At 38.6% G+C, this 10,507-nt stretch overlaps 1 pseudogene; it reads right to left on the bottom strand.

Moving 5' to 3' along the window:
- Nucleotides 1-7,566: 7,566 nt before the first annotated feature.
- LOC149225784 (putative LRR receptor-like serine/threonine-protein kinase IRK pseudogene) overlaps nucleotides 7,567-10,507 on the bottom strand; it is a 137,135-nt pseudogene continuing 134,194 nt past the window's right edge.

Here is a 10,507-nt window from a genome sequence, read left to right as displayed (position 1 = left end):
TGCATGTCTGAGAGGAGTTGGGAAGAATTGGTTAGGATATTTACAAATAAAGGGCTAGCTAGTATCATGGATTCACAAGCAGGAAATACCATAGGGGTGAATGTACCCATGTCCCTGACGCACTTAAGGTAACCAAGAAAGGTGCTTGTACAACCACAAGCACAGGCACAACCACAATTGCAGTCACAGAAGACAAAGGAGAAGAAACCAACTGAGGTATCTACAACAGAATTAAGAATATCACCGTGGAAAAAGACGCAGAAGGAAGTGCGGACAAAGAACGTGGTGAATAAAGGAAAAAATCTCATGCAGAAAGGAAAGAAAATGATGCAATATGAGGGACCTCAGCAGGTCCATGACAGTGAGGAAGAAGCTGAGTTTCAGTGGAAGGAGACAGAGGATGTGGATATTCCCTCTATGCTCCCATGGTACATGCCATTCAGAAAGTTGGGCACAAAGTCGTTTAGGGAACCAAATGAAGGGAAATTTGCTATCTATATACCACTATTGCTGGAGGAGGTGCCATTTGAAGGAGAAGTGTTCAGGAAGATCCCCCAGCTCAAAATGAAAGACTGGGATTTCAATGACATAAGAAAATACTCACTATTTGAGCCCAGTTGGTACCTAAAGAAAGTCTACTGCCTAGATATCAGAGTTACAAGATTGGAACCACAACAATGGGTTGCGGGAGTGTAGAGAGCAGTGCTCTTGAACATGCTGAATGTGCCACACTTCAGTTGAAGTCCATTCAGTAAAATTTGTGTGTGGTAGCTCCTCGGACTGGTACGTGATTATTGTATTTGGCTAGGTATGAGGATCTCGATTGATGAGATGCTCATCAGGAGAATAAAAACGCTGCCATATTAAGGAAAGGACCTCACAAATGAATTTATGGGTAACAACAAAGACAAGGAGATGGCCTAGATGATGAAGGAAAAGTTTGGATTAGTGAAGAAATCCCACGGATATGAGATAAACTCTATCGAGCATCAAGCTGTGCGCTTATCTGCACATATCCTAGCAGGGAAGATTGTGAGGAAGTGCAGGGTCTTTGAGGTGCCTGCAGAAGTAGTGTCATTGGCTAAGCAGTGCAGTGCAGGGGTCAAGTTCAACTAGGTTTCCAATCTATGTAGGTAATTTTTAATGGATTGCATGGAAGCACAAGAAGGAGGTAATACCTTCCACTATTCCTGACTACTAATTATTTGCACTTGTTGCATGGAAGGAGCCGGAAGATTCTCAATTTCTGACTATTGAGGTAGATGTATACGAAGTAGCAAGGTATGCTTCGCTATGGTTTACGAAAACGCCGACGTGTGAAACAAAGAATAAGATCTTCTTTGTAGACATGGCAATGGATCTGCATATGGTGGTTAATCAATATCCCAAACTATCACTGATCTTGTATAAATAGTACTTCCATATCGCGGAGTTCAAGGCAGACTTTCACAAAGCGTATGTGAAAGTGATGAAGGACCCAACGGAGACATGGAATCCATTACCATACCTGGTAACAGAAGATGATCTCCCCACGGTAATCCAGGATTGGATAGAGGAATCGATGACTCCACCCAGTGGAGTGGTTGGAGCAGTTGGCACAGAGAAGGGTACCTTGCAGGGTGTAGGTACGAGTAGAAAATATGTCGATGGAGAGACAAAAGAAATAGGGCAAGGATAGGAACACAACTGTAATATACCTAGGGGGGATAATATGGGGTACAAAGGAAGGTACCTAAGGGAATAATGTAATAATAAGATGGGCCATAGTAATAAATAAGGTGGTTAACCCATATCATGTAAGGGACCACAAGTAGTTAGTAATAATGTAATGGGCCCATGGTATTAGATAGATGGTATTGAGGGAACCATGGTAATGACCCATGGTATTGTATGTATGAGGCCTATATAGAGGCTAGAGACTCCCCATTGAGAGATGTCAAGGAATATTGTATGAACAGGCATATGGCTTGTGGAGTGTTCTCCTTCCTTAAGGAGTGAATGTATGGTGTTGCCCTACCTTAAGGGTTTGATCAATAAAGAAGAATTTCTATCTATTCAAATCTGGTTAGTTCTTGGGTTTATTTCTATTATCATATATTTCTGGGTCAGATATCTAACAAGTGGTGTCAGAGCTATAACAAGTTCTAGTCTCTAGCCTCTATATAGGCCTCATACATACAATACCATGGGTCATTACCATGGTTCCCTCAATACCATCTATCTAATACCATGGGCCCATTACATTATTACTAACTACTTGTGGTCCCTTACATGATACAGGTTAACCACCTTATTTATTACTATGGCCTATCTTATTATTACATTATTCCCTTGGGTACCTCCCTTTTTACCCTATATTATCCCCCCTAGGTATATTACATTCCACCCCCCTTAACATGTTTCGTCCCCGAAACATGGGAAGAACACAAATAATAAGATCTACTCAAAAGAGTAGTCCACTGGTACCATGCACGTGCATCTAGCCATCCAAGAGAAAAGTGAACCCTCGATCTCGCTGATGCCTCGCTCACTTGAGATGGAAGTTGACTGTGGCAGCTCTTCTTTGTTGATGTGTAGTAGGTGGATCTTCGCTTCTCGCTATCTGTCATGCGGGGGTTGTTGTCCTTGTGGCAATCGATTGCCATCTTGTTGGTTTTTTTCTTGCGGGGTGATGTGGGTGATAATGCGTTGAAGTTTTAACCCACGATGTCTTTTTCTTTAATTCACCCTTTATTGGAGCCTGACTGTTATCTGGTGCATGTTGTGGTACTTATTGTGGTGTCTTATCTTCCAATATTACTTCAACCACTGAGCCTTCATCTGATGTATCATCACCTGTAACCTTTTCTGCTTCAGCCTCTGTTTGTGTTTGATTGTCAATCATCAAAGACTCATCATTTGATATGTCAGACCCTGGAACATCTTCTGCTTCAACCTCCGTGGACTCTACCTATTTATTGATGGAAATATCCTGTAATGTAATTTTCTTCTTTTTATACTAGAGCTTTAGGAATTTCTTCGGCACATTAATATTGATAGTACCCATGGATTCCATCCAAGGATATCCCAAAACAACATCCATGATATCCAGATCTGATGTATAAAAATCACCATCCAACACATACTTATCCATAGAAATATTCAAATCCTTATAAACTTGAACATCCTCATCATCAATCTGTGTGTTTTCAATGTGTTTTGCTGGAACTTGCAATTTTTTTTCCAAGTTAACATTGATAAAATTATGCTGACAACTAGGATTTATAGACACAACGATCTTCTCCTTCTGAATGAATCTATGAACCTACAGTAATGATATACTAGTAGAAAATAACCCCTTACATGTCTCATTATCCTTTTTTCTAGCCCGAGACCATTTGTCTAAAAGGACTCTTTCAAATTCTGCATCTGAAAGTTTGGGCAACTGCTTGTAGTCAAGTGAGCACCACCATTTAGACGCCTCATCTTGGAACTTAAGCGGTACCATACCCTTCCAAAATTTCCCATATTTGAACTTTTTTCTCTGTATGAATTCTTCAATAGTAGGGCTATCATCTTTTCCTGTAAAATATAGCATCTCCATAAGAGGGTTTGGGAAAAACTCACAAACTTGGTGAAGATTTTAAATGGCCACAATTCTGTCAATATTGCTCAGAATCCCTATTATGAGATGTTTTCGGAAATGGAACAACCATTATGCATCTTCCCATGTGGTAGAAATCCAAATCTAGGCACTGGAATTGCAGATCCACACCGCAATTGTCCCGTCATCACAAAAAATTGTTGAAAAATAGCTGATTTTAAATCAGCGATATCTCCCTCATTCAGACTTCGATTCGACTGATTTTTTTTTTGAACTTGGGTATTTTTTCACAAGAAATCCAGATCTGTAATTATATTTTAAATATTTTTCCCCAAATCATACAGATATGATCTGCAAATTCGCCGCCCCGAAAAATGTCTACAACACCACTGATTTTTAGTTCAACGATATCTCCTTCATCCGGACTCCGATTCGACCGATTTTTTTTTTGAAATCGAGTATTTTTTCACAAAGAATCTAGATATTCAATTAGATTCTGCAGATTTTGCACCATGACGTCCATATATGTGCCGTAAACTTTCTGCCCCAAAAAATTGTCTGCAACACCACTGATTTTTAGATCAGTGATATCTCCCTCATCCAGACTTCGATTTAGCCGATTTTTATTTTTTTGAAATCCAGTATTTTTTCACAAACAATCCAGATCTGCAATTATATTTTGCAGATTTTGCCCCAAAATGTACAGATCTGATCTGCAAACTCGCTGCCCCCGAAATTTTCGGCAAAAAATAAAAAATAAAAAAATTCTCCACTTTTGCTCAAGAAAGTGCTCCGATACCACTTGTTATAGATTTAATCTGAAAATATAAGACAATGAAAATAAACCCAAGAAATAAGAATATAGAAATAGATAGAAATGATTCACTTTATTGATATCAAACCCTTAAGGTAGGGCAACACCATACATTCACTCCTTAAGGAAGGAGAACGCTCCACAAGCCATATGGCTTAGTATCCATATGGCTTGTGGAGTGTTCTCCTTCCTTAAGGAGTAAATGTATGGTGTTGCCCTACCTTAAGGGTTTGATATCAATAAAGTGAATCATTTCTATCTATTTCTATCTTCTTATTTTTTGGGTTTATTTGCATTGTCTTATATTTTCAGATTAGATCTATAACAACAACAAACACATCAGCAATGCAGAGGTATCAAAAGATTCACCATTTGTGGTGAAAATGACACCAATAAAGAAGAAGAAGGCATATAAGAGTAAGGGAGTAGTGCTGCTCGTTCTCACTGATGGGGACATCAAAGAAATAGAGGAAAAGATCCAAGAGATCAACGCAGAAACTTGGGACAAGATTGATGATCACTGCAAAGCGATATTGGCTGAGGTGCAACAGGGCATCGTGGAGCTGAAGGCGTTGCCACAGGTAGCAAGGAAACTAGAGAAGTTTACCTAGCCCTTGCAGCTAGAACAATAACTGGAAACAACTTACAGAATTAGGATGTTACACATGCCAGTTGGGGCACTGAAGTTTGAAGCAGCAACAAATAAAGAGCGAGCCAAATTATAGCGCAGTGTCCAGATGAATGTCCCTGCACTACTCCTCTAGATGCTGCATGAATTTTGCCAAGGTATCACTGCAGAATTGCAGGAATGAGAGTAACATATGTTGTTGTTAAAATCAAAGGTGGAGTCAGAAAAAGCATCGATGAAGAAGGAAATGGAGAAATTGGTCAAGGATAGGGAGGAAGCAAGGCAACAATGAGAACAGCTAGAGAAAACCATTGTTGAGACTTGCAACATAGTTCTAGATGTGCAGGTCCAGGAGGATGAACCACCAGCAGAAAAGGTCGCAAAGCTTACCGTCACGATCAAGGACTCAAAAGATACTATGGCTAAGTTGAAATTTGAATACGAAGTGTCGATATTAGAGCTGCGAATAAGGTTGCAGCAAGTGGGGCCACCAGAGATTCGGGAACAGAGACAAAGGGATCTCAATGCAACAATGAAAGGCATCTCTGATATGGTGGTAGACTATGGAAAGTTTCTCAACGATATGATGAGGATTTGGACCTCACTACAGGAGGATCCAAATGTCTTGAAGATTGAGGAGGAACTGTAGGCCAAGTAGAAGAAACGTGGTGAGATCCTGACAGCTATGAAGACCTTACCAGTCTTGCAGAGGCTTGCCAACATTACTGAAGGAAAGAACCTCCAGGTGCAAATAGATGATCTTCAGAGAAAAGCACAGATCTTGCAGGAGAGGACTCAACCATGGCAAGAGGAAGCCCTGCAACTTTCATAGGAAGTGGATGAGAGGTTGAAGGAATTGAAGAGAAGGGAAGCAGAAATATTGCAAAATATTGTTGGCCCTACTACAGAAGCTTTGTTGAAGGAGGCGCGCCAAGAAGAAAAATTGATGGTAGAAACAGTCTAGTAGTACAACGCAGTGTACAACAGGATCGTAACAAAGATCAAGGGTGTCGAAGCTGAGTGACTCGGGATGAGTCACGGGTGAGTCTGTTGGGCATGGCCCAAATTGGTCCAAGTTTTGGGTAAAAGACCTTGCAGAAGAAGGAGCAGACCGCATGAAGCTGGCAAAGATATATTCATCACACGGTATTTTAGGGCTTTGGGGATGGGAGAAAATCCTTATTTTGTAACGCGTATTGGGTAAGTCCTTGTTTTATGGATCCATGGGATGTGGACCATGGTTTTTGTAAATATGAAATGTATATAATAAGATGTAATACTTTGTAATCTAATCATATCATCATAAGTGAATTAAATCTTTATATTTGTGCCCATGGTCTATATTTTTGGGGAAGGCTTTGTAGCTGAGTGCACGAAGGTCTGGAAGAGTCTGCATCTAAGTGCGTAAACCACCTGCAACTGGGTGTGTAGGTTGAATACCTATATATACTGAAGATTTATATTAATAAAGAATAAGCTTTGGTGAATAATTTTCTATCTTTCAATGTTCAGTTTTTATTGTTGTTAGTATAGTTATGTATGCTTTTCACTGAATTATGAGAAGAACTATAAGATATACTATTATTTGTTAGAGTTTATGAGTTTAATGTGATTATGTTAAATAAATCATCTGCGTGAAGTTCTTATGCACACGGAGCTATAAGATCAATATAGAGTAGAAGTAAATACATGGCGCCACTGCACAGATATCCCTTCTATTACAGAAGCTTGGTTATACAACCTCCCATAAATGCTTCGGGCGAGACTGTGATATGCTTGCAGATCATTTCTGAAAGGGCCAGTAGTTGAGGGATTTGCTAGTGCGCAACACACTTTGAACCTGGGACAAGCCCCCTCAAACGAACACAGATCGACATTTTTATTATAATCTCAAATAATGGATGAAGAAGATCCAGAGGAAGAAACCTAACAAAGTCTCAGGTAAGGACATGAGGGTTTGGGAATGGTTAATAATAAGGGTTCCAGTTTGAAAATCTGTGTTCCTGCTCGCATCCTAAGTGCCCTGCGCTCTAGTACTATTTTATTTTGAGAGCGTTTCTTTCTCTATTTTCTTTGTATTATCTCTCTCTAGAATTCGCAAGTGGGACAGATGAGAAGGAAACATCGATGTATGTATTGAATTTCAACTCTATGACCTTCTCTCTTAATGCTTATTTTTTTGGGTAAAACTTCTCTCTTAATGTTAATACTATCAATTGCTCCAAAAAGGTGCAAAGATACCCCAATAAGAATGTTAAGTTGAAAAATGTGTGGTTTAGTTTTCATAATTAGTTAAATATAAATTGATATATTAGATTTAAATTTTTAATGTTTTTTATTTTTATTAATGTTTTGTTTTCTAGGAAATATTTAGGCAAGATCCACAAAGAACCCAAGGATCCAATACCACTGCGGATCATGAGCAGGATAACTCACAGAAACAGTAGTCACCTACTACCAAATTTGCACCTTCAAACTCATCATAGCCTTATGTTGAGCCATCTCAACCCTCAACATAGGAAGCTCATTCTTCCATCAATATTAGGCACATAAGTTAGCTACATTCTTATTCTTCCTTAAATAAGTTACATTACTCCACTGACTTGCAAAATAAGTCGAATCCACACAAGTCAATGCCTTTCTTTCATCTAGTAATGACCACACATTGTCACATAAGATCACAACATCATCCTCCATGTATTCAACTGGCATTTTTCTTGTAACAAGTTCTAATAACAACACCCCAAATCCATAGACATCACATCTTTCATTTATCTTAACGCTCTGACAGGCAAATTCGGGTGCCATATATGCTAATGCACTCAATATTTTTCTACAAATAATGCATATATCAAGCATGGGAAACAACTTTGCAAGGCCATAATCTGCAACTTTAGGGTTGTAATTCTCATCCAACAAAATATTGTTGGATTTTATGTTATAGTGTATGACTGGTTGTTTGCAAGCATGGTGAAGATTTGCAAGCCCCATTGCAGTCCCCAAAGCTATATTAAACCGATTTGACCAACTTAATAGGGGATTTGTTTGGGATCTTTCGTGAAGTCAACTATGCAAAGTTACACTTTGAATGTATTCATATATAAGAAGTTGTAATTGTGGTGTCAAGTAGTAGCCTTGAAAATTCACTAGATTTGGATGTTTGATTCTACACAAAAGTTGTATCTCCTTCTCAAAGCCTTATTATGATTTAACCAAATTTGAAACCATCGGATTCTTTATAGCAACTTCTTGCCTATCCCCTAGGACTTCTTTGTACACAATGTCAAACCCTCCCCTTCCAAGCTCACAATCTTTGTTAATCAATGCATGAGCACTAGTCATCCAATCCTCAGATGCATGATCAGAGTTGGGTGTAAACAGAACCAATTCCTAGAGCCATATCAGTGGATGGGTACTCCGAAAAGCTATCAAGCATATGATTCATCAATTTTGAATTGGACTGTGCTCTTATATTCAGGATAGTCGCAACAACAACACCAAATGTAATCATAGCTATTGTAGATATTGCAATTATTGAAGAAACACTTCTGTAGATATTACAATTCTCTACATATTATTGCAATCGCAGCTAATGCAGATATTACAATTCCACTGCATCTAGATTTAATCACTTGAATTCCTCCTCTGGTTGGACTCCCACTCATATTTAGATTTGGAATAATTGGCTTATGCGTAACCACGGGACAAGTAAAATTGACTCCCAATCAACATAGGCCTGCATTTCCTTCAAGAGAAGTCATGTTTGATGTGTTGAATCTATGGCCTTTTGATATCCTCCCTTTAAGTTTGTTGTGGGAAAATTTTACCCATAATAAATAACCAAAATTCCCTAATTGCTAGGTTAATTCTTTAGTAAGATTGCTCATTCCCAAATTAATCTTTTATCAGTCGACTAAACTTGGATAATTCCTTGGGTACATTTCTACTCAAACTATTTTTTAACAAGCTTAGTAAAGCCAAAGATGAACATTCGCCAATTTCTGTAGGAATTCGTCCAAATAAGAAATTTCCATCCAGTTGCAACATTGAAAGAGCACTAGCATTACCAAGTCTCACAGGTATGGCTCTAAACAGATGATTATAACTTAGATCCAAAGACACCAGTGACTTAAGATTACCTATCTCCGACAGAATCTTCGAGGCGATAAGGTTATTTGACAAGTTCAATAGCTTTAAATTGGAGCACTGAGTGATTGTTGGAGATATTTCCCCACTTAAGCTACTGTGTGACAAATCTATTTCTTTCATAAATTGGTATGATTTTGTAGAACCAACTTGCAGAATGCTCCCATTGAGAAAAATCCATGACAAATATATGTTTTGTAAACCCAACTGAAACAACTCACTAAGAATGTTTCCAGTAAATCCATTCCTACTGAAATCAACCAAGTAAAGCTTACTACAACCCAATAAATATTCCAGAATGGGTCCCAAGAGCTTACTATATGATACATTGATAAGCCTAACATTCTGCAGGGAGGAAATGGACGGAATTTATCCAGTGAAATTGTTTCTTGAAAAATCTAGAGACTCGAGATCTCTCAAACTTCCTATCCATGATGGGATAGTTCCCACAAACAAATTAATGATAATTCTCATAGTCGAAACAAAATTCAACCCTTTCGGGGAATCTGGCATCCCACTTGAAAACAAGTTATGACTAAAATCTAAAATTTTCAAAAGAGAAAAATCACCTAAATCAACTTGCAAAGGGCCAGAAAAATTGTTATTATTGAGATGAATATCTCGAAGAGTACTGAGACCCCCAATACTCACAGGTACAACTCCTACAAAGGAATTGTGGGACAAGTCTAGTGATCTTAGATCTTTTAGTGATGAAATTGACCCAAGAAGAGACCCAGACAGATGGTTTGGAGACAAGTTCAATGCTATCAAACTAGAATAAGAGCTCAAGCTAGAAGAAAGGGAACTTTGTAACTCATTGTGGGAAAGGGAAATGGCTCTGAGTGTATCATATTATTGAAAGAGTTCGGCAAGAATTGAAATAGAGAACGAATTGTGATTCAAATTCATGATTTTGTGGTCGAGACTTTGTGCCAAATCTTTGATGATATTGATATTTCCAAAGAAATTGTTGTAGGAAAGAGAGAGAATGTGAAGGGACTGAATCCTAGTGAGACCTCTGTTGAGCACCACTTCTATGACTCTTCCTATTTTGGGGCTACATACCACACTTGCCCACAAACATGGGCTGTCATCGTCCTCATTCCAAGAAGCAAGGGATAATTTTGGATTGTTCAAGTATTCCTTGAAAACTATGAGTCCCAACACATCATCGTTCACCTCAAGCCAAAACCGGCTCAGAGAAACCACTAGAAAAACTACAAATTCCAACATAGTCAAATGCAACAGGCCACCCATTGAAGCTGGATACTAATGCTATCACTCTACAACTCTCAAAGAACTAAAAACTTGCATTACCTTAGGGACTTATTTCCTT

Source organism: Pinus tabuliformis, chromosome J (genome assembly GCF_031772625.1).
Source record: "Pinus tabuliformis cultivar Carrire ecotype Pingquan chromosome J, CPIR1, whole genome shotgun sequence".
Taxonomy (NCBI): Eukaryota; Viridiplantae; Streptophyta; class Pinopsida; order Pinales; family Pinaceae; genus Pinus; species Pinus tabuliformis.
This window is presented reverse-complemented; position numbering and strand designations above follow the sequence as displayed.